This window comes from Cygnus atratus, chromosome 5 (genome assembly GCF_013377495.2).
Source record: "Cygnus atratus isolate AKBS03 ecotype Queensland, Australia chromosome 5, CAtr_DNAZoo_HiC_assembly, whole genome shotgun sequence".
NCBI classification, from domain to species: Eukaryota; Metazoa; Chordata; class Aves; order Anseriformes; family Anatidae; genus Cygnus; species Cygnus atratus.
The window spans coordinates 21,048,373-21,072,457 of NC_066366.1; the positions used below are offsets into that span (position 1 = coordinate 21,048,373).

Genomic DNA, 24,085 nt, shown 5'->3' on the forward strand with positions numbered 1-24,085 from the left:
CTGGTACAATATAGGTCATGTACACACAGAGAATGTTCTTGTGTTTCTTGGCCTCAAATGTAATAAAGATAAAAACTAAACAAAAACCCTTATCTAAGTCTACAGAGGGAAAAATATGGTAGGTTTTTACAGGTGTTTTTGAGAAGGAATATAGCGGAGATTAAACTGGAAACCTGGAGTTATGGGATAGGTATGATTGTAACACGTGTGAACTATCCGAACTACTTTAATTGGTTTTAGGCAAGTATTGAAGTGCTTACTGTAGACTTTGCATATAAAAACAATTAACATACATTATCTGGTAGTTTTTACTATCTGATTTAGTTGATCAATTCCAAATCTCATTGGCATCCCACAGGCGGCTTGTGGTTAGTAAAGATTTGTATTTAAAGGTTTGTGTGTGCTTCTTTTCAAATAAAGTAAGCCATAAAAATCTTGAAGTTTTGATTAGATATAAATAGCAGAATATTGTATAAATATCAAATGATCAAAACTCATTTTATACCACATCTGCAATACTTTAACAAAAATATTTCTAACATAATCCAATAAAAATAGACACAATGAAGCATGTATTTCCAATTAAATCAGAATCTAAAACTCAATATCATTAATAATGGATGTTTGCTTGGGCTATTTATAAGATTCAGAGTGCTAGAGGTTAGTATTTTAACACTGTATCAAGAACTAAATATTTTATTTAAAAATCAGACAAAATATTGCTTCTAGGAGTACTTAAATTTAGAAACAGGTTACAAGACTGTAGAGTCTGTGCTATGCTCATACATAGCCTATTCCAATGCAGTAATTCCAAGAAGCCAATTTGTGCTCTATATAATAGATAATTGTCTTAAAAGCAGATAAAAATAGATAATTTAAAAGTAGATAAAAATGGCTAATTCTCTTAAAATTCTCTTATAATAGATAATTCTCTTAAAATTCTCTTAAATAGATAATTCTCTTAAAATTCTCTTAAATAGATAATTCTCTTAAAATTCTCTTAAATAGATAATTCTCTTAAAAGTGCCAGTTTTAGCTTTACAAGAAAACTTCCCAGTGTAAAGCACTGGCAGGCCTAATGGCTGTTAAGATGTTCATGCTGCTTGAGAAAGTACACTTGTGCATTACAGAGTAGGACTGAAGTACCTCAAAAGAAGCAGTAAATGAACAGTACTTTTTAAATATTTATTCGTTTATACGTATACACAGTACGTATAAGCAAATGTTTTTATTCCATGTCACTACCCAGAATAGGATCCTTGATTTATAAAGCACTTCACAGTCAGTGTCATTCACATCTCTAAGCAAGTCAGCATGACCTGTGTTTGCGGTTGAGACAAATCGTTATGCTGAGGAAGAAAAGAACAGTTTTATCTACCAGCAGCCTTACATTTCTTTCTAGGCCATTTCGTTTTGATCTCTAGTTATACAAAGATAAGTTACAAACTGTCTTTGCCTAGACTGTAGCTTTCAGTGATGAGTGTAACTCTTACCTCCGAGCAGGAGCAATGAGAAAAAGAAAGGCTGTTTACATGTCTGGACCTGTAAACTATCCCTTTGAAATTCAGTAGCTGAACTTGTCTGCGTGGAAGTTAATGAACATAAGTGACTTCAAGCTTCAAATGCATTTTTTTTTTAATTCACTTGTATATATTTACATTTCCTGCAAAAATAGTCTTAATCAATTTAGCCTTATTGAATCCTGAATTTACACCATGCCAAATCTTCTCTCTCTCAGATAATAAGATTCACAAACAATGGCATAGGACCCTTAGATTATGGCAGCCTGAAGTATATACAGAGAAGAAATAAACCAAGAAGCATGTGGAATTAATTCTGATGAGAAGGAAGTCCTACTGTAAATGTCTCTCTACACTTGTGCTTTGTTAATTTACAAAATAGAACATTTAAAGTTTGCGCTCTGAAATGAAATGAAACAAGAAAATCAGAATGTAATAACTTCAAACTTATTTTATCGACTTGGGTAATTAGTTACTTTTATTTCTCTAGATTACCCTTAATTTCAAATAAATTAATATATGGGATATAGCAATTATCCATCCAGCTGAATTAGAAAAATAGATATCAATCATCTTATACTAAATCCTAGTTTATGTTCAAGTCCTATTCTTGTTAAAATTACAAGGAACTTTGCCTCCAGCTATCAGTCAACTTCCCATTTTCTGAAATCAGGAGGATTGAAATGGAAAGGTTATGGCAAAACCCAAAGTATGACGACTTTGAAACCTTTAGAGTTTGGCCTTCTACACACTGTTCTAGTAAGTGTAAGAATATCGTAGTGAAAGGGATATCACTTCTGGGACATCTTTCCCATTTAGCAAATATGACCGTGCAAATATCAGCTGAGGCCATCTACCAAACAAGCTCATACTGATAATGAAAACACATCTGCAGCTTTATGGTAACACTGATACAGATAGCCAAGCACTACAAGAGTGGTCTATATTCCTCTTTAAGATCACCATTCATTTAAGAATGAAATTTCCATAATTTGTCCGATATCCAGAAGTCATCATTAACAACAGCCATGCCCTCACCAACAAGAAACATTAGTTTAACAAGAAACATTAGTTTATTATTCTTCAATGTAGGAAGGACCTAATAAATAAATGATTGTATTTATTTTTAGATAACCTGAGATTTAGAGAAGGAAAAAAAAAAAAGCTGGACTTCACACCTACATTGCTGTTATTTTACTATTTTAGTTTCCCAAACATTAACAACATTTTGAAAAACATATTTTTATACATACATATACAGGAGAAGTGTGTATGGAGCATATTACAAGAACTTGATAACACAATGTCATCAAAACAAGTTTGGAGACAACTTGTCAGCGTATTGGGACTCTTAAAATTCTAACACTGCCTATAATTCAAAATCCTGCCCTCCAAAAATATATTAACCAAATACTAATGTTTTAAGTAGGACACAATGACCACTCTTACCCATTACTATATATTAACTTCCAGCAAGAAAACGTACTAAAACCCATATTGACTGTTTAGCCCTCTTAGCAAAAGGCTGAAGGAGGCCATAAAGTTAATGACCAGAACAGTGTCTCACCCTGAGATTGAGGCACAAACACTAAAGATGACAAAATTGCTCACTGTAATGACACTTTCCCAAAACATCAGCCATACCTTCTTTTGAAACTCAGTGTGAAGAATTTCTAAAATCTACCATTTCTGTTTATCTTTTGTTATTATTACTTTAAAAAAAAATATCAAATGGGATTTGGAGCATCAAAACAATTCAAAAAACCTCTCCTGAAGGTATTTGCAACTTGAATTTATAGAAATTATGCAGACTTAAATTAAAACTCAGGTAATAATCAAAACTGAACTTGACTCTCCACTTTTAGATTTTGTCTCTGAGACAAACATGCTGCAAAAACAGTAACATCAGAAAAAAATATTAACTTCTGAGAAAGTTTCTCTACTTATCAACACATGCAAGAAATATGGGAAAGGAAATCCTATACTTGCTAAGAGTACCTCTAACTCATTCAAGGAAATTACATATCCATTACATGTAAGAACTACTTGCACAGAAAAGTGTCAAATGATGAAAAGCAAAAGAAAATATCACTACGGATACAACAACACATAAAACATGAATGAAGACAAAGAGATTGAGGAAAGAAAGGAAGATAAGAAACCCTTAGTCAGCAATGGCTGAGCAGTAGCAGCAGTAGCAAGCAGCTTTCACACAGTGGGTCTGCTCTCCAGCATGAACACAAGACAGCAGAACGAAGAAAAATAGCAGATTGTTTGAAATCACACTCTTGACCCAACCTAAAATGGTTATATAGATATAACCATGGAAGAGAAAAATAGAGCTTTCTAGGTCCTGTATGGAACAGAATAGATTCCAACTCCTACTTTAATGATACATTTAAACATCTGAAAAGCATTCAGAACCTGATAAGAAATGAGGCAATAACATTTATGTAAAAAGCCACTACTACACTTCCAGTGCTAAGTACATTGGCTGTAGCAGAATTTTCCACTGCTCTAACTTTCACCAACAACATTTAGGAGAAGACGACAGTGTGCACTACCATTATAGAGATGAAGGTTGTAACTTACTTAGCCAGCAAAGTCTAATCAAGAGCAATTGGTAAATGATGCATGGGCAGCAAAACAGCAAAACTAAAAACCTTTTAAAAGGAGTGAGAAATTCCTACCCAAACAGCAGTTGAAACAGTTGCCGTAATCTATGGCTAATTTCCCATTATTCTGGCACTTTGTACAAAACAACACACCAGTCAACAATTTCCCGTCCAGTGCCAACTTCTGCTTCAGGGAAGTCAAAAGGCTTTATCATCTTATTCCAATGCAAATCTTTGAAGAAAACCACCTTGTTTAACCAAAAATTCCTAAATTTTTCCTGTAGATGCAATTTCAAAAGAATGCAGAGGGAACAGACACTTCTGAGCAGTCTGAACATATTCCTCCATACATGGCACGCATGCAACTTTGTGAGCTGAGAAGAATAATAAAACAAAGGGCCTTTGGAAAAGTTACAGCTCACAGAATATTTTGAAAAAGATCTCCTAAAGGACTACGACAGTATTAAACAAGTGTGTACTTCATTAGCCACTGTTCATATGTCACATTCAGTCTCCCTCTGAAGAGCTACAGAATTCAATGAGTTTCTAACACAGATAGCAAAATATGGATGTAGTGACAAAATATTTTCTATTATTAATGCTATATTCAGTATGTTTCCTGAAACTTTACTGAACACAACTCTTCACAATATAGGTCAAAGTTTTCATCAAAGTAATGTAATTATAATCCTACAGTGTCTATTTCTAATCATACTATGACCTATAAAAGTTAGCTGAGTAATGTCTCAGGGAATAGAGAAGACTGAGCATTAAGTTTCAACTACAAAAAAAGTTATAAACTCCCCATCGAAACAAGGGACACATGACATTGAAACATTTACACACAACAAACATCTTTTTCCTTTCAGAAGTGAATGACTTAAATTGTTTAAACAAAAGACTGCAATTGCAGAAAGTTTACATTACGTAGTACAAGGAGTGAAAGAGACCAAACACACTTCTCTCAATGTTCAGAAATATACATCCATTGGGGAAAAGATCTGTCCATTTTGCATGTTAGATTTACAGTGCACAGGAAATGAAACATTATTTCAAACCAAACACGTTTAGGACATGCAATACTTCTTTAGAATTTGAAAAACTATGGATTAAAAAACAAAAATTGCCTTTACTGATAAAAAATGCACATGGACAGTTTATTGCTTTAGATATTTCCTATGTTTTGGAAAGCTTTCCACTTTAGTGGTGTCTTACCTCATTTATACTGGAGGGAGAGTTTTCAGGTATCAGCTTTGCAAAAAAATGACTGTCCCATTTCTTTTCCTCAGCTAAAGGTGTTACACACAACCAGCAATTCAGAAAAAAAGGGTCTGTTTACAAGACAGACATGTAAGCCACAGATGATATGTAACCCAATCCATCTTCAGTGCCGAGTCAACAGCTTTTGTTTTGCATGAAATATAGCAAATAATCTGCTGCCTCTACCTGAGCGACTGTGTAGATCAAGTTTAGGCCTGCCTGCTCTTCCCTTGCACGTTCGGAGCTACAGTTGTGATTTCTCAGCATCCAGATCTGCTGTATGGCAGCTAACTGAAATTTCATCCCACACTTGTAGACTTGCAATTAGCAAGGTTATTTTAAGCAGTGACCTAAGTTCCAGCAGAATGCTCATGGCATTATGACAGGAAGGAATCCAGTATGATATCGGTCACTTGGTAACCCCATAAAGCTGATCACAGAGACAAGCCAGCCGCTAATTCACAGGGTAAAAGTAAATATCTGGCCCCCAGCTTATTCTGATTTTCATTTTTGAACTTTGAATAGAATGGAAATATTTACTGGGTTACTGTTAGGAAGTTTAGAATTTATTTTAGAACCTGGTAGATCATCTGCTTGGAACAAATGTATTAATAGGAAGTTATAACTTCCCCAATGGAGTGATTCATCACTTACAAAACAGAGGCTGTTACTTTGGTAAGGGTCACATTTGCAGGCATTACCTATTATGTTATGGGTGGGAGGAGAAAACCACTTAAAGAGCTGAACTTACTACAACTGGACTCTCTTATCTTCCCCTTAGTTCTCTTGAAGAGGGCTCCCTCTTCTGTACAGGGCCTCAGCTTCCCCCCCATTTGCCCTGAATTCCTTCCAAATTCCCTAGCTGTCTAACTATTTCAAAGTCATGTCGAAAGGCTCAGTCATACCTCCACACCCTCCATTCGCTGTTCATTCCCATTCCTCTCCCCCCTCCTTTCTTCTTTTTTGTTCCTGGATCAGCTTTCTTGCTCCCACCCATTCTCATACTTCCAATAGTGGCAGATCTAACCTCACAGATGCAACCACGACAAACAGCTCCTCCGACTGTCCCAGATGACAGCTATAATAGTCAGCCAGCTTGTGCACACGCACACAGGACAAGCTTTTCTAAAAGCATCACAAGCAGGAACACCATTAAGAGAAAAATTTCTTCTAAAGGAGATTGTGAATACACACGAGCTGCAGACAATCAAGGAGCACGGGTGGGTGAATGGAGTTGGGAACGTGAGATCATCTTGTTTCAAGTTTTCCGTTTATATAGATCTTCAGGGGGGAAAAAAAAAAAAAAACTTGTTTTAAATCAAAATCTTGTAAATAAACTTTTGAAGCACTTGACTGGAAAAAGTCAAGTGCTCAAAAGCAGCATAGCCTTTCTCTCCGTGATACCCAGTTTATATATGTGACTCATCACCCATGATCTAAAAAATGAGTTTTACAGCCCAATATGTTTCTGTGATTCACAAGCGGGATACAAGAGACCAAAATTAAAATCTCTTTTGTACTTGGCTTTTACTGATTTGCACATGTGCAGCTACATGTGGAGTACATCATTACATCATTTCAGATAATATAATCGAGTCTAAATACCAGAATGGACATGTTCAAATTTAATGAAGTTTAAATTAACTAAAATTTTCTTTATTATTAGGTTGCTCATAATTTCACCTAAATTTTCCCTAAGCACCCCCTAAATCATCATAAATGAAAAGGGGAAAACACATCAGTTACAAGCAAGAAATAGACCAAAGCAAACAAAAGAGATAAGTTCTAGCATGGCAGATTTTGCAGTCTGAGCATCATCATAATTTAATTCAAAAATCAAATTAATTTAACAACAAATCTGTCCCAACTGCTGGTTCTATTGAATGTATCTGTATTTATTTAATGTCTTCAGAAAAAATATGCAAACAAATGCACCTATGTGAGGCACAGAGAAGTAGCAGACTTTAAAATCTCCTTTTGGTTAAGAAAATACCAGTGAATAGTGCCTTTGGCATTTTCATTGCTGGCATTTAAACTGAGAATCACTGAGAAACTAAATCATTTTATGCACTGCATATCTATCTTGTATCCCTTTGTTACAGCATATCTTCCTTCTGCACACAGCAAAAACTGAAGGTTTAATCTATTCCTCCCTACATTTTCAAATTTTAAGAAATCTAAGAAATTAAGAGGGGTGCTTGGAATGCACATGCTGGCTTCCTATTTATTCTTCTTTATTCTATTAAAGAAGTGCACAGAAAACAGATGAAGCTGCAGATTTCACCCACACTTTTCAAGCTGATTATCCTATTAAAAATTTCTCAATGTGTTACCATTACAAAGTATGACTTGACATAGTCAGAGATATATAATGTAATTGAAAGACGCTAAGTGGAGCCAGACTTTTCTGTTACAACATTTCATCACCCTCCTGAAAATCCAAAAGCTGAGTAAGGCTACTGCAGAGGAATGCTTTGTCTAAATTGCATTTCTAATATTTCAGAGAACAAATAGCTAGACAAATGACAGTTTCAGCTTTTGCCCTGAAGGATTTAATCATGCGAAACTCTAAATATGGTCTTTCCTAGGAAATGAAAGGCTGGTTAAAACTGGTTTTCCCTCTCCTATTCCAACTGACTGTCACATTCCAGACATTTCTAGGCAATAGGATTACATCACTCAATTTTTTTTTAATGGAAACAGCTGTTACATCCAATATTCATGACCTTTAAGTTTTCAATATGAGATTATTCAGCTGCTCTTTCAGTCCATCTGAGCTACAATGAAGTGAAACTGCACAAAAGACCAAATAGTTTTATTTCACAGTTATGTGAATGCACATATTGTTCTAAGGTAAGAGAAAGAAAACAGAGCTTAGGGGAAATGCGACATACGAAAATCTTGGTCTTATCACTGCTTCAGCGGACTGCCAGTCCCTTATTCATCTCACACTGAAAATGAGTACACTGTTTTGTTGCATAGTTCACATTGCTTCTTAGTAGCATTTGATGTGCACAGCTGTACATGTTATGTGTGAATAATTCTTATAGGACTTCATAGAAGGAAAAAAAAATAGAGAAAGCTCACATTTTTAAGGCAGAGGACAGAAATTTCTGAGGATATGTGCCAGCTCATATGGGCTGAACTTAAAATAAACAGCCTGTTTTTGAGCTTCATCTCTTTTTATCGCCTTTTTTTTTTTTTTTTTTGACAGTGAAGGAAAACATGAGCACATTTGGATAAAAGGATGAGTTTAGCATGCTTCCAAATTTAGAAAGGTATTTAGACAGTCATTAACTTATCAAAGGAACTTAAGCAAAATCCGTTATGGTCTACTTAATGTGCATGGGCATTTCTCCTGCTGAAATTTTATCATGCTGGAATACTTTCTATTACCAGGATGTTGCTATATTGATGTCTGCACTTCTCCCAGAAAACTTGCTTTGTAATAATGCTTACTACAAAAGCCCATTTTGATTAAAATACATCGTCAAATGTAAACAACACAGTTAAAGAACAATGCTATTAAAGAGAACAAGCTTGCCTTAAAACAGCCAGGGAGGATTGAGGTGATGACAACAGCAGCGGTCCAGTGGATTGGTGGGACTGAAAGGACTCGTTCTTGCTCCTGATTTTGCTACCAGTTTATTTTGGACTTCAGTAAAAGTCCTGTTGTGTCTGTCTGGTCTGCATTATATCAAGTATTCAGTGGGGGGGGAGCATGCTAACTCACACTGTGTAAACAACTTAAAAATAGTGTGTAAAAACTACTAAGATATTTTTTCTAGTGGCCCCTGCAGAACGGGAGAAGCTGCAATTCTGTAATCTCTAAAGGAACATGGGTTATACAGGGGCCCTCTGTTCAGGGGCATCTTTAAGTTGCATGCTGTCTCCCATTAACATCACAGCCAGGCAGCTATTTTTTTCATCTAAAGCATGGTAGAAATGTAATATTTCAAAGGAGTATCAGTATAAATATTTATAAATATCATTATATACACAAATGCAGACATGCTTCCCTAAAGGCTCTATATCAGCTTTACCATTGCATGACCAAGCATTTTATTCTGTAAATCTTATTATGCTAATTTAACATGTTACAAACATTTTTTTTCATATAAACGTTTAAAAAAAAAAAAAAGCTTGCATATTCCTATTGATGCTCCAAAGCTGTGTGCATGCGATACCAGCCCAGCTTTTTGCTTGCCTGGGTTTTGCCCCAGCAGCAGCTGCTCCGACATTCATTCATTCCCTCAGCCGCCGGGAGCACCAGGTGGTGCTGCAACACAACCACAGCTGCGCCGTGCTTCTCGGCTATTCCAACTCACTCAGCGTTATTACTAAAGACTAGTACGCAGAGGCTCTGCGTTCTCATGTTTTGATTCATTTTTACAGAAATTCTAGCCTTCTATGTCACCACGTTCACCGTGGTCTCACAAATGTGTTAGGAACAGAAATAAAGGAAAAGAAAATGAATGTACATAACAAATGCAGTTAACTACACACAACATCAATATTATTTAAAACTTATAATTTATCTCCCTAAAAGAAAAATCTTCCTAGACAATGAACCAAGGAGACAAATTACAAAGATTTGCCTACAATACTACATGAAACAAAACTCGTGCCTTGCAAAAGTAATTGCCCTATTGGGGGTGTAGTGCAAGAAAGCCAATTTAATCCTTTGTAGAAATAACTCAACAAGGTACAACATTATAAATGTGTTATTTTCATGCTAAAAGGAAAACGTTCAAATGACTCCACATTTAAGTGGTCCCAGATAGTTAAAGAGCTACTCAGGAACACAAAAAACATCATGCATGTTTGCAAAACTGTGTCCTAATCACAGATTAACTATCCAGTTTACTGAGTATTACTAATATAGATGTTTATAGATGTACAGATGTTATAGAGGTAGTATTTTTGTTGTTCATTTTGGCACTGACAGGCAGACTTCCACGTGCCAGGTGATTTCCCAACTGCAAGAGTGAAGCCCACCGGCACGGAAGCTTGATGAAGGGAGTCCTTCAGAGTGGACTTGAAGCATTCAGCAATTTCAGTTTAATGGAGAATTCTGGATGAATTATTGCACATTTCTAATGTATATTTGCTTCTTAACTGCCATTTTGCCCCACCAAAATTAAGCTGCCGCCTTTGTACAAACATATTTCTTATTGAAGGACAGATTATTCACATGGCAAGGCAATAAAAGCCGTATCCATTCTGATGAAATAACTGGCCCTTGGTCTCTAATAAGGTAAGATGCAAGACGAAGCATAAAACCCCCGTTAGAGTCCCATAAGTGGATTCTAGTAATGCAGGGACAGTGTGAACATGCATCACTGCTGGCTAGCTGATATGCTGCAGGAGCATACCACGATCGTACCAGGAACTCTTTGAAGCAGGACCAAGTCCTACACCCTTAAAATCTCTGCCTTTTTTTTTTTTTCTTTCAGCATACTAGAGAATGTATTAAAGATTTTAAACTGAATTTCCTATTTTAATTTCTATGGTCATAGAAAATGAACAAAATCAGACTTTTTTTTTTTTAAAAAAAAAAGCCTACTAGAATGAAATATGGCCCATGCACAGAGACTGGCATTGTCCTTCACTTCCCTGCTTCATTTCCAATGCAGTAAGCATTACTTAAACACATGCTCTGGCAGGCTCTTGCCCTCTCCACAGAACATGGCATTGGTCCAGGTAAGGAAAGAAAGAAAACTGCTTTTTAAAATAGCAATTCAGCATGGTAGCAGATGACTCGGCAATGTGTTTCAGTGAAGGACAAGCAGGAAGATGAAATGAAGAAGGACAAGAATCAGATGGGAGTTTGGAAAGAGAAAAATAATGAGCACTTGGGGGGAAAAAAAAAAAAGGCAGAAAGAAAAAAAACAGAAGGGAGAAGCTGGAAAAATAAAGCTAGCAATGTGAAGAAACTATTTGGAACTTCAAAACTGAGCTGCTCCACGCTGGTCAACCCCTATATATTCTCCTGAACAGAGGAAAAATCTCTTTCACCAGTTTCTAAGATACCTATATATAACGCGGGTTATTCCCTGGTAACTTTTCAAGTAACTGCTACAATAATTGAAACCTATTATGAACATTGTATTAATATTACATTGTCATTCCCATTCAATATCTTTTTCAGATCTCCTACATGGGACAACAGAGTAGCAAAAGCCAGACAACTAAGAACTGGTGCAAAATTCACAGATCAGTCGTGAATATTTTAACTATAAAACTGAGAACAGTGGATTAAATTGCAGTGGAGATCACCATGAAGTCAGAAAAAAAAAGGGGGGGGGGGGGCAGGGGGGAGAAAGGGGGAGAAAGAAAAAGAGGAATAGATGTAGAGAAAAGATATTGTGATTGTTTCACTGGTAATTAGGATCAAGAAAATCTGGAACAGATTTGAGTCAGTAAAGCTATCCTTTCAGATCTCAGATAAAAGCAAAAGCATTTAATTTAAATTGTAATGCAGTAAAAGTATGGTTTCAGCATTTCTTACTTATTCTACCTCATGCTTGAAAAATAATATAGCATTGTCAATACTTTGGGTTTCTTTGAAGGAAAACAATGCTATTCGTACCCAGAGATGCAATGTGCCTCTTGAGAAAAGAGACTGGCTCCTTTCCCTTGTATGCTTTTTTCTTTCTTACTTCTCCATTAATCCTTCGTGTTGAAGTGCTGGCTGATATTCATAAACAGTGTGGATGCTTAAACTACTCTTTGAAGAGAAGATTATATTTGTGTGCATCATACATGAGAATTCATATCATGTTACACACATTTACAGGTTACACACCGTGTAACATTTGCCAATTCAACACAATGTACCAAAATTATCCACTGCAAGATACAATGCTAGCCCTATGTGAAAAATAGGTATAGAAGGGGTCCCTGTACCTCCTAATGCGAATGAGAATAAATGTGTAACAAACCGTTCTGTCTCCACGACGAAAACAGGCATCTGAACTTTCAGAAAGTCCCTATAAACGCTGTATGAAAGAATTCCCGATGACCTCACCAAAGAAATATTTTCTCCCGAGGTTTCATTCCATCTCTAAGCACCACCATATGAACATTTTCACAAGCACAGCGAATGCAGCTATTGGCCCTTCTTGGTGGGGAAGGGGTGGGGGTACAGCATCTACGCACTCCACAAGGAGCCATTTGGCTCAGATCATTTCCTAGCCTGAGCGCACGCCCCTCTGAAGGAGCGCCTTGCTTCTTCAGTCCTTAGCAAGCCAATCCTACGCTTGCCCTGGTGCGCTTCTGTGCTGATGTGCTCTTGACCTTTCCACTGAATCATCTGTTTCTTTGAAATTCTTAAACCTTACATTTCAAGTCACCTTATCTTCATTATTTAGTTGCAAACGTAACAATTTCATGGCAAAAAGGACATTCAAAACACAAGATAGCTTAAATGGTACCACACACAGACAAGTTTTACTGCACTGTCCTTGGGAATATCCCTCCTCCTTTTGTCCTGAGTCTCACGATACTTGATGATAGTCTTAAGTGCCCAGACTGTAAAATTCATGTATTACCCCCAAAATCCTGCACTTATTTTTTCTAGTCCTGCTTGTTTCTCAAAAATATAGCCTCAGAATAATTGTTGAAGAGCAAATAAGAATATTCAGTTTAGTATTTCAGCTCTATGATTATAGAGCATAGCTGGCTACTGATTTTGCAAACTTCCATTTGATGATTTTGTATCCTAGCTGCTGGAGAGTGTTGGGATATAGTGACAAATTCCAGACGTGCTTTTCACAGAAGGTGATGGAGTGGTGTATGAACCATTCTGCTCATCCTGCACAGTTTAATAGCTTTGAAAAAAAAAAAAATTCTGTCCCTATTATTCTGGGAGTTATTTGGATAATCTAGCGTATCTAGAGGTACAATATAACATTGCTCCTCAAGTACAATTCTTGCTTACATTAACAATATTCCATCATATCAGATGTTTTTCTTCTGTCAGTGTGCTAAATAGACGCATAGGCATAGAATAGCCCTCAAAAGCTATGGAGAACAAGAGACCAGTTATTGAATTATAGTTCAGCTTGTGGACAACGGCAAGCACAGAGCTCTTACAAATACACATGGGTTAAGTGATGTATTATGGTGAGTTGTAACACAGTAGATCAAACACTTTAGGATGGATAAATCAGAAGAATCTTGGATGAGGAATAAGCAGATATACAAATACTGAGGTAGTGGTAGCACTAAATTTCTTTTATGGTATTGTAAGCATGCTATATATACACACACATGCATTTATGCACATGTCCTTATACATATGTTAATTAATAAGAACATATTTCAGACTGTCCAATCATAATCACATTGGAAATGCAAATATAAAATCAATGTCCTATACATTACCATATAAATTATAGTAAAATCTGAAGAACCTATACCACAGAAAGATTACTTGCTTTCTTGCTTTTTGAATGTTTGTATAATTCATGGCCAGAAGCCAATGCACTCATCACAAACAGATAAATGGCATTACCAAAAAGATAAGACTGTATATTGTAATTTGATTCAAGTCCCATTTGAAGTTTGTAACCACTGATAAGGGCAGGTACAGTTGTGGGGCTAACTAAGGAGAAAAGAATCAATAAATTTTACTGAAAGGTGCAAAGTGTGTATTCTCAGCCAGTGCAGATTATGAGAAGCAGGCACACTGCTCAATAGGAAGGGGAAGTCAGGATGCATTAACAGATTCAGTAGATTTTCTGTTTCATGAAAACTTATGAAAGGTCTGTCAGAATTTTGGAGTACTACAACATCTAATGCACTGCTGCTTTAGGCCTTCTGCATTACACGTGTTTCCCAAAAAGAAATGGAAACATTTCCAAAAAAAAGTGTTCCACCTTTTGAAATGCAAGGCATAGAATTACAACTGCCTCCACAAAAGCTATTGTCTTCCTCCGGGGAGTCCTTTACCGGGAGAAAGAGGAGAGTGCATTCATAAAGGTTTAACAGATGGAACCCGTAAATATGAATTCTTCTGCTCCCCATTTCTGCCCATTCCATTGTAAATGGTTCTGCTCCTGTTCAAAGCAAAAGCTTGCTCTTCCGTCTCTGATTCTGCACAACTTCACCAGAGATAGTTACGTGGAATACATTCAAATCTTTGGATCTTTTGCACGAACACATGTAACACTGCTAACACTTCTTTACCCACAACTCAGGGAAGCATAAAACAATCCAAGAAAGATAATCTGGTTTGTCTTTACAACCTTTTTTTGACACAGAGGACATCACAATAGTGGCACTGCCTGAAACTACGCTCTCGCCCAGCCGTGCAGCCCAGCTGTATTTGTTAGATACAGACAACGGGCCAAGGTCTGGAGCAATCCCTAGGGAAAGCTCAGGGCTCAGCAGTTCCCGGTGAGTTCAGAACCTGGTTCCCAGGCTGTCCCAGGGAGGCAGATCAGGAGCGGGCAAGGCCACGCCAACTGCAGCTCAATCCCCTGGAAGGCACCTCACACTCAAGTCAGTTATGGGATGGGAGTTGTGTCAGAGAAATGGGAAAACAGCTGATGCTGTGGATAGAAAATGTAGGAAATGGGGCACAGTAAGAGTATTTCCATCTTTAGGGCAACAGCTCAATTATAAGTATAAGCACAGCTATACAGACAGGCACTTGCCTTCTCCAAGAAAATGCACAACACCTTGTTGCTGTGCTTGCTTGCTTATCAACTGTGAGAATTTACTCAATTTGCAAAGAAATCACATCAGTTCACAGAAGATTCACTCTTTACTGGTTAACTGGTTTACTGGTTAAGGGATTCTGGAGGAAGAATTCATCTAATTCAAGAGGCAAGTACTAAAGGATATTTAAAAACTACAAACTTGTGGAACTTGTTTTTGCTTCTTACTGAAACTCAAGTGTTATGTTACTGAAATATTCATGTTGCATTTCTGACATTCAGACAGCAATCATCCCATAACCCAAAATTTCTTTCAACTCTCTCGTTATAAAAGCTCATCAGGCAATTTTGACAATAATAAAGCAAACAAAAGAATTCCTTACATTTTGTGCAACTTTCTGTGTCTGTTCTTTGACTACTCCCCTAAGTCATATTACAGTTTTTACATACCTACTATAAGGGACATGTAATTATAAACTGAAAAAGAAACAAACCCCACCAGTATAGCGACCAATAAGAAATATGTCCACAAAGCCTACTAAAACATGCAAAGTAAAAAACCATGTGTAAACATAATAGTTCGCAATGTGGATCAGAACCAGATGCATGTTGTAAAACATAATAATATCCTTCCTTCTAAGCTATATATAGACTCAAAATAATCCCCAAGAAATAAAACACCAGGAGGATTTATGTGGCACTGCTTTTTGTATGTTGATGTATATATACAAATGTATAATTACATAAATGTGTATTTATAAAATTAATTCCTTCAACAGTCATAGGTACTCTAATAAAAATTCTCATTGGCATTATTACTTTCAAGTAAGAATAATGATATAGTGTCACTTATATTTAACTTCAAAAGCTGACATTATTAACTCTTACTCATACCTTCAAAATGATATCAATTTATTTTTTTCCACTAACTCTGGACATCAGCAGTGTAATTCTCATCACATCTATGTGTACTAAACAACAAAATACATTCCCCAGCAAATGTTTTCATTAATTAATTTGTATGATGAGTTAACATACAACATTTCTCATCATACTGAAAAGTATTTATATCATTACATCCAATAAACATTTGTGTTTCAGTCAGATTAGGATAGAGGCTAGAGAAGACTAATAGGTAACATCTGTGCAGAAATTTGATATTTACTGTAAAATTTCTCCAGAGACCGCTGGCAGAGTACATTAGCTCATGTTTCTAAAGCCTGTGTTAGTGCAGTTTAACATAGGAGCAATATGAAGTGAGAAGAGGGGAAAAATAATCATTATACTTGGTCAAAGTGCACTTCCATGCATTTGTGCATTGCTGAAGTATAAACCAGAAGTTCTGGAATACATATATATTTCAGAAGTGTAGACATCTCAATGGGAGTGAACTGTGTGGGGTTTTTGTTGTTGTTGGAGAGGGTTTGTTTGTTTTTCCTGTGTTTTGGGGCTCTTTATTTAGAGCTAGGAACTTGTTTCTGGACTCAGATTTGCACCAGTCCTAGCAAGTCTGAACAGCTTTGCACCTAATTTCTAAACCTAGCATCTAGCAAATAGACATTTGTGTTTACTTGAACATCATTTTCACCTTGAAGGCACTGACCCAGTAGGTGAGCCAAGAACATGCCTAATACCTCCAGCATTGTGCTCTGTAAAGAATAGTGCATTGGCTTCTGCTTGTTTGATAGCACGCAGCCAAGGAGGTACAGTTTTGAGGGATCCAGAAGTGGTTTTGTTTTCATCAGGCGGAAGAGAATTTAGCCTAAAATTTACAAAGACAAGATGAATCTTATAACTATGGTAAAAAAAGAACGTGTGATATTACTGTAGTAAAGCATGTTAAGAATGCAGTAAATAAGTCACATCTTTTTATTAAAAATGTGAATCTGAGCAAGACTGTAGAAACGTTATATAAGTTGGAAGGCTTCTAAACAGTGAAATTCTTTGATGAAATAGATTTTGAGAAACTCAGATTTATTTCTGGTACACCAGGTTTTCCATTTTGGCTTTTTCCAAAACAGGAATACTCTGGACACAGATGGCAAAATCATAATTATATATAATAGCTACATAATATTATATATATATATACATATATATATATATATATAGGCACAAAACTACTCAGATAGTAAGAAAAGCTAATAAAACCACCTGATGTTCAAGTACCAGTGGAATATAGAAATATTTTAAATGTTTATATAAATATATTCCACTGGCAATGTTTTATATAGATAAATTTATTACCAGTCTTTCACCATACCTTCATAAGAAAACTTGTTTTTGATTTGCAGCCAGTCAGGTAGCATATTTCTGCCTATGCAGTATTTATATTAAGCCATCTGGCTAAAAAAATATAAACAAACTCACATCTGCAGTTACTTAGATTGTAATCCACAAAGACTGTCAAATCTTTGGAATCTCTGCACAAAGCGCAGTGTAACACATGATATGCTTATAGTCAAATCACTATTTATTTGGTGTTTAAGTGCTTCAAAAACATATGACCTGTCAACAGATGGGATTTGGGGTTGGATTTTGAAAACGAAAATTGAGGAATAAGAGCAAAGTAATTTTATACATGTTTTCCTTGAAGTGATTTATCTAAGACAGAAGTATATTTTACATAGACGACTAAGATCTAAAATGTTATTACCAAACGTGCCGAAAGGAAGTCCCTGATACTCAGAACACTGAATCTGTACTAAACCTGCAGCTAGCACTTTATTTTTATACCTGAAGTTAATAAGGAACTTGAAGATTCTGAATAATTTCATAATTGCTTCAAATCTTCAGTGGACATGCAAGTCAACTATTTTAAGAAAATGCTCTAATAAATTCTTCAGTGAATTTCTTCTTTACTTATGCCTGTTGAGAGTATGAAGAACTCCCTTCCCCCTAAGCATTCAACTGAAACATTTGAGCTCTTTCAAACTTTAAACTTCGCAGGTGAATGTTTTCTGAGAAGCTTATAGCTTTAACAGGATTACAGTGACTGAGATTTATCAAGTGTCATTAGTTGAAAAGATTCCTTTTGAGATACAGTCTCACACATTTAGGAGTTGTTAACTAGTTCAGAATAAATGAAGAAGTTACATTTTCTCTACAGGTCTGGACCACTTTCACACCTTAGGAGTTTTTGATGATTAAATCCTCACTAGCTGTAGACTAAAATAGTTCTTAAAAGCAAAATCACATCAGAAACAGTTATCATATTGCAAAGAGGAGCCCTGAATGTTTATTTTTGTTATCTGAATTTCATTTCAATGAACTTTACCTAATTTTATATCATATGCAACTTAAGGTGGCACCTTTACAAAATTGTTAATGATGCCAAAATCAATGAATTACCATACCACTTGCTTTCACCCTATTTTCTAGACCTGAGAGTCCACAAATAGCACCGCCACACATTTATGAGCAACAACTTGTTGCTCCTCAGATCTAAATACAATAGCCTCTGCTGAGCAACAAGTCATACTTTATAGCCAAATGTTTACTTCTGCAGGCATTAATACTAACATCCACACATGGAAGGTATAAAAGTCTGTCAGAGAAATCTGTTTCTTAAACCGTAGCTGTTGAACACACCCAGAAATCTCAAGAATCAATCTATGCAGTGACGAGTTATTATTTTCTGTCATCTTCTTTTGAATAACTACTCTCATAAATTTGCATACCAAAATTCACTTGAAGTACCACAGTTGTATCTTGCTTACAAGCAAAACAGCTGAACTTAGTTGCCGTCAGCCTCTGCAATTAAGGTTTTATTTTCATTTCTCTCTTGTGGCAAACTTCTGTCCATCAAGATAAAACATTCCACACAGCATTTCCATTAGGAGCTTCATATACACAGCCTTCTGTAAAGATTGTCACTAACATTTTCTGTGACCATTTGCAAAGTGTCAGTTATGGTAACATGAAGAGGCTTACTGCCTCTCCAAGTTTGCTTACAACGTGCAGAGGTGTCTGTACAGTACAGAGACAGAGACATAGCACCCTTGGTTAAAGGTGGTTTGGCACAGCCAAAGACCGTATAGCTGCAGCGGCACGGTATGCTGTCATAAGCCTCAGAATAATGCAGCTGCTGAGAATCATCAAACTCAGACTTAGAAAAGTAATTTGGTCCAGCTTTCAGTATTTATTCAATAAAAGCAGCAATACTTAATATCGTGTAGACAATAAAAGCCTCCTGAATTTAAGTGGAGGGAATGAGAGAGAAAGACCTACAGTACCCTGGTTTTCACATTTTTGCAAAATGTTTGTAATGAAATGAAAAAAAAGGAATTACTAACTGCAGATATATTAGAAACTAATACCCTTTAATACCTTGCTTTGGTAATTCCTTGTACTTTTATCCAGGGTTTAAGTATGAAGAGAAAGGCAACTAAAAATTGTCTCTGTAAAGGTGGAAATAGAGGTGGCAAAATGAAAATGGCTACGTGCTGTTTGATTTCCATTCAAGGTTCATGAAAATCACATTGTGAAGAGTCAAGAGGAAAGTCAGAAGATCCAGTCAAGACGTTTGAGGATGGCCCAGGTATCTCGGAGAAAGATGACTGAAGTCTTTCTACTCAGAAAGAGAGAAAAGAGCCATGTCCTGCAAATATCTAAAGACATAATCAGCAGAAAATGTTATACTATGCCTGCTTATATGTCAACAGAAGGTATGTGGTTCAGACTTGTAAGTCGCAAAGTGGCGGTGGAGTACTCTACTCCACAATAAAAAGCTATTTGATATCTGAAATACAGAATTTTAATCAACCAAAATGACTTTTCATGCAAAATGAGAGGTTTTCCAAAGCCACAGATAAAAAGCAATAATCAGTGAGATGAAATGCTAGAACCCTCCCCTGAGAGGGTTAAGGAATATACAGTAAAACAGAAGAATGAGACAGATCCAAGTCAGGCCTCAGGAGGATTCCAAGAAGGAATTTACTGTAAAAGCAAACATTCAGAATAAAAAAGCCACATGGATCATGAAAGCATCTCAGCAGGTTAACACAATACAAGGGCAGAGAGTGGGCACTTTTAGATTAGCTTGTAGTAAAAACAAGGGTTTTTTCCATCTATTTTACAAATATTTTCAATTGTTAAGAGCTTCAATGAATGTGTTAGAGAGATGTAAATGCATCCTAGCACAGCTTGAGTTAAGACTGATGACCAGATAAATGGCTAATATAAGGCATTCCAGACCCCAGAGAGTTATGATTCATGCATCTAGTGTAGTGAAGCACTCATGTGAAGCTGAGCTTTCCAGGAAATTTCCCAAGGGATGACATAAGACAAGCCTCCCACTCCTGCTGCTCGGCTAGTTCTGAGAGAGGGCATTGCAAAAGGGAGAGAAGCAAGTATTTTCAAAGGATTGGTGATGGCTAATAAGTTCTATGTCATACAGCAAGACAAGAGACTAGCAGCAAACACCCAAACAAGCCACAGAAAACAGAGCTCCTGATTACAAAAAGAGCACAAGCACAGACTGATCTGCACCAGGAACCCAGAGCAAGCCTTCACAAAAGAAAGATTATCTGTTTGCTGAGCAATTTTTCCAAGGAATAACATGAGGTTCCTATGGGCTCGATCGTCAAGCCAGCCCATCATCACCACAAGCCAATTGACAGCCAGAGGGAGGAAATCAACTTTAAGCACCTGAAACAAATAGAAAACAGCATGAAAATGCAATTGCACCTCTGCTGGCTGAGGAAAACAAACAATGAAAAAAATTGTCTTGCTGCCACATTACAGTGAAAAAAAAAAAAAAAAGATATTCAGAAGCTGTTATATTACAGACTTCTACCCTGAGTCTATATCATTTGTTTCTGTCTTTGATTTGGACCAAAGAGTAAAGAGAAGGCTCATTCAATCTGCAGATGACAGCAATGTGTGTGCTGGAAGGAGATGCTACTGGAACACACCAGAAGGTTTGGAACTGAAAAAGTCACAGACACAAGAGAAATGGTGTGGGGAGATTAAAAAGGGAAAAAAAGAAAAAAGGAAAAAAAGAAAAAAAATAGCCATACGAAGGCAAAGTTCTACAAGTAAAACAGTACAGATAAAATAGATAAGAGATGAAAAAGCCTTAGTGCAGCAAAGGAGTTTGGGAGTTACGATGAATCACAAGCTGAACATGAATCAACCATCTCCTGCTGCTGTGAAAGAAGTAAATACTAAATTGGGACACATCATCTGAAAGACGTGTGAAATACTTTTTCCAGTCTACTCAGCAGTAGCGAAGCCTCACACTAAGCCCTGTGTCCAAGCCTGGGCACATCATTTCCAGAAGGACCCAGATCAGTTGGAAGGAATCCCTCAGGGAGAAGTGAGAATTATTATAGCATACAAAAAAAGAGGACCTGTATGAGATGTATTTCTTTCGGTATTAGAAAAGTATGGTTAGAAGGGACCTACAAAGACTGAGTCGAACTTCCTAAGCACAAAAGTTAAAGCACATTACTAAGGATGTTCCAAATGCCCCTTGAACACCATTCTTTCAACTGAAGCCACCGATCAAGAACTCAGTATTCTGGGTGCTGCGCAAGCACAAAATGATAAGACCGTCCCCAGCCATAAAGCGCAAATAGAAAATATATTTTAAAAAATCTAGAAATCTAGAGGGAACATAGCAATGTTTATGAATGTTCTGTAAAACCTCCTAAAAGGACAAAACATTTTAAATGTTATGTTTTTAAAGCAAGGCCTGGAGGTTAAGCTAGACAAAAAAAAAAACACCTAGGGATTTATGTATTTCAGTAAGTATAAAATGAGAGACTACAGAAAAAAAAAAGGCAAAAAAAAAAAATAGCTTTTCACTTCAGATACTAAAAGTGACCACAGAATAAGATGAGACTGGCTCCTGTAACCACACAGTGTAAAACTTAGGAAGGCTGGATCTAACCTGCCCTGGGGTAGGATCACAAATTAAGAACGACCCTTCGCCAGGCCTGTAAGAGAGGCACTTGTTTACTAGCGATACTAAAAAAGACTTACATGTATATTTATACTGATGTTTCCACCTGTATATGTATATGTATGTGTGTGTGTGATGTTAGTACTTCACAGGTTACAATGTGAAGTACTGATAAAGCTAATGTGCATCATGCTGGCCATAATCCTACCATATAAAAGGAATCTTATATTGCTGTTAAATTTAATAACATTATATTGTAAACATATTAATTTCATATAATGTTTGCATAATTCCTTTAATTCCATTTACTGAAAATATGAATTATGGAAAACAATTAATTTTAAAATCAGTTATGTGAAGTATTTTGTTTCTCTGGTTCTGATTTCTAGGGCAACGAAATAGCCTAGAGAAGATAGCTTTCTTTTCACGATGCATTTACAGTTATAGCTGTCAGTTATCCTTGGATGCAATGAGATAACTGTACTCATGTTGACCACTCTTTACTCTTCCAAACATGTCAGTTGTTGCCAACAAAGAACAGATTATCGTAGTTCCATTTATCGTATACTCTTGAGACTATTTCTAGAGCTTTAGCTAAAGGATTTTTATACTAATGTTTAATAGCAATATCTGTTCATTATGCGTTATAATGTAAGAGGATACAAAGACGACAAATGATTTGAAATATATCTGAAGTCCAAATAAAAGCAAATCCACAGCATTTGTTTTTTTTGAAGTCGTACTTCTTTCTTGCCTTTACACAGGCAAGCAGCTTACACAAGTTCTGTATTCCTAACGTCTTTAAGATTTTTTTGAGCTTTTTACTACTAGTTCAGATGACTTTTTAAAAAACTATTTCTTGCATTACTCTTTGAATAATTACAAAATATATCAAATATTTTAAAAATGTCTTAAAATGCAATCATTATCTTGCACGCACAAAGATACATGCACATATAGATATGCAGAAGAAAAGCACTTCCCTGCGAGTCCAGGGTCTGTACGCAGGTTATTTGACAGCCTCAGTGCCAGCCCCCTACCCCAGCTGACATCCCACGTAACTGCACATAATTGAGGTACTTTCACATTGTCCTTTTTCACGGTTGCATTAACCAGATATCTTCCTAGCCCCAAACAATCCCTAGGTGCTACAGTAATTGCTTACACAGGTTAAAAAAAAAAAAAAAGTATTTTTTGAACTACCATTGACTCTTGCTACTTCACAAACTCTAAAAAGGAGAAAACTATGAGGAACACTCTTCATTTCACAGACCTCCGTTTGGAAATAAAACATTTTACTGAATGTCTGATGATGAATTGTATGTACAGGGCATTCCCATTTTGCCAGCAGGCATAGCTCAGTCCTGCTTGTGCCCCGAGCTGGCCCAAAGCTGTGTGCAAATGCCATCCACAAGCTCTCCCGCTTTTCAGTTTCAGCTCAGCTCTGCACTGATTTGGCCACAAGCGATCCCAGATCAGCGTGGCAGTGTCCAGCAAGATCTTTTATGTCTGCTCGCATTATGTAAAAAGCACATCCTCTAAGAGGCTACTGCATGTTGGGGGCATAGGCTAGCATAGGTTCAATGGCTAGCAAAGTCTACCCCAAATTTTTCAGAAAAATGGCAGGATCATAACAACCTTTAGTTATGACCGATTACAGTACAATTGCTCTGTGGTGAGCACTCATACACAGAGTTGTATTTTAAGATATCCTAAAGCCCCCGTCCTAAAATAAACATAAATAAAATACCATTGCGCTGAGTATGAAGGAAAACTATGTTCGCATAAACAGGCCTCAGAATGCAGGACTCTGAAGACAGCTCGGTCTGAAGAGATAATATTTGCTTGCTATTTTTGGAGGTTGTTTGCTGCCTTCAAAAGCATGCTTAATGTACTGCAGCAAACCAAGCCTTGCAAACAAACATGCGCAAACAGTCCTGGAGAATATTTGATTGAATTTCACCTTGAATTTCTATAAAATGTCTACAGATTCAGCATTGAATTTTAAATTTGCAACCCAGACAGTAATAATTACTTAAACAGACTTGATTTCAGTTGTTGAATTGGTGGAAGGAAGATTGTTGCTCTTTTGCTTTACACAAAACATTTTTTTTTCCA

At 36.5% G+C, this 24,085-nt stretch overlaps 1 protein-coding gene across 3 annotated transcripts in view; it reads right to left on the bottom strand.

Moving 5' to 3' along the window:
• The window catches only part of AKAP6 (A-kinase anchoring protein 6), a 271,026-nt gene that overhangs the window by 195,161 nt on the left and 51,780 nt on the right, over window positions 1-24,085 (bottom strand). The window lies entirely within an intron of this gene.